The sequence below is a fragment of the Pteropus vampyrus genome, unplaced genomic scaffold (assembly GCF_000151845.1).
Source record: "Pteropus vampyrus isolate Shadow unplaced genomic scaffold, Pvam_2.0 Scaffold818, whole genome shotgun sequence".
NCBI lineage: Eukaryota > Metazoa > Chordata > Mammalia > Chiroptera > Pteropodidae > Pteropus > Pteropus vampyrus.
Window position 1 is genome coordinate 405,343 of NW_011889599.1, and position 1,024 is coordinate 406,366.

Here is a 1,024-nt window from a genome sequence, read left to right on the forward strand (position 1 = left end):
GTCTATGGCCATGCTACCCTGAACATGCCCGATCTCATCTGATCTCAGAAGCTAAGCAGGGTCAGGCCTGGTTAGTACTTGGATGAGAGACCACCTAGGAAGATAGGTGCTATAGGCATAAAAATATTAAAGCGGGAGAGAGAGAGAGAGAGAGAGAGACAGAGAGACAGAGTTCTTCGTATATTTTAGACAATAGTCCTTTACCAAATAAATCTTTTGTAAAGATTTTCTCTCAGTCTGTGGTTTACCTTTTCATTCTCTTTTAGAATGTTGAAGGTCTGAGTTTGAGACCCACCCATGTGCAATAATGGTGGGACCCCCACCTCCTTGTGCACCATGGTTCTTGAGGAGGGAGGAAGTAATGTAGGGAGGAGGCAAGAGAATTAAAAATGTTAATCAAGCCACATTCTGAGACTGCAATGTGCTGATCAGCCCTATGTTCAGGACAAAGAAAGATTTCTACTGGGATTGCTAATAACCCATTCCCCACACCTGTGGAGCGGGAAACAGGAACCAAGAGTCATTTCCTATAGCCGAAACCATGGGGAACCTATGGATTAAAGGCTGGGAACTGCCAGCAGATCTTTCACTCTATATATTCTTACCTTTTCACGCTATATACCCTTCCCCCTCCTCACTGTATGTCAATAGGAAAGGAAATGGGTTAACAAAGTCTTTTAAATAATAACTCACAGAAACTAAAGAATGATATATAAACTGAATTCCCTGAACACTCACCTCCCACCCCTTCTACTTACTATCTTTCCAAGCCTCTCTTGGTCCCTCTTACTCTCTGTCTCTGAGAGAAGACCACACTGTTTGGTGCTTGTGTTGAATTCTTTCTGCCAAAGGACCCTCTTCTCTTGGTGCAGGGCTTGGCCTCCCCTCACTTGGGGAAATTTGCCCTGTCCTGCATCAGAAGGACCTGTGAGAGAGAACTAAACCTCAGAAGGAGGGATGAGAGAAAAAAGCCTGTGGCTGGCAGAACCTGCAGGATCTTCCTCCCTCAGAAGTGAAGCATAGA

General features: G+C 44.7%; 1 pseudogene; it reads left to right on the forward strand.

The window, feature by feature from the left end:
- On the forward strand, positions 1–118 carry LOC111734149 (annotated as a pseudogene).
- The last annotated feature ends 906 nt before the right edge of the window (positions 119–1,024 follow it).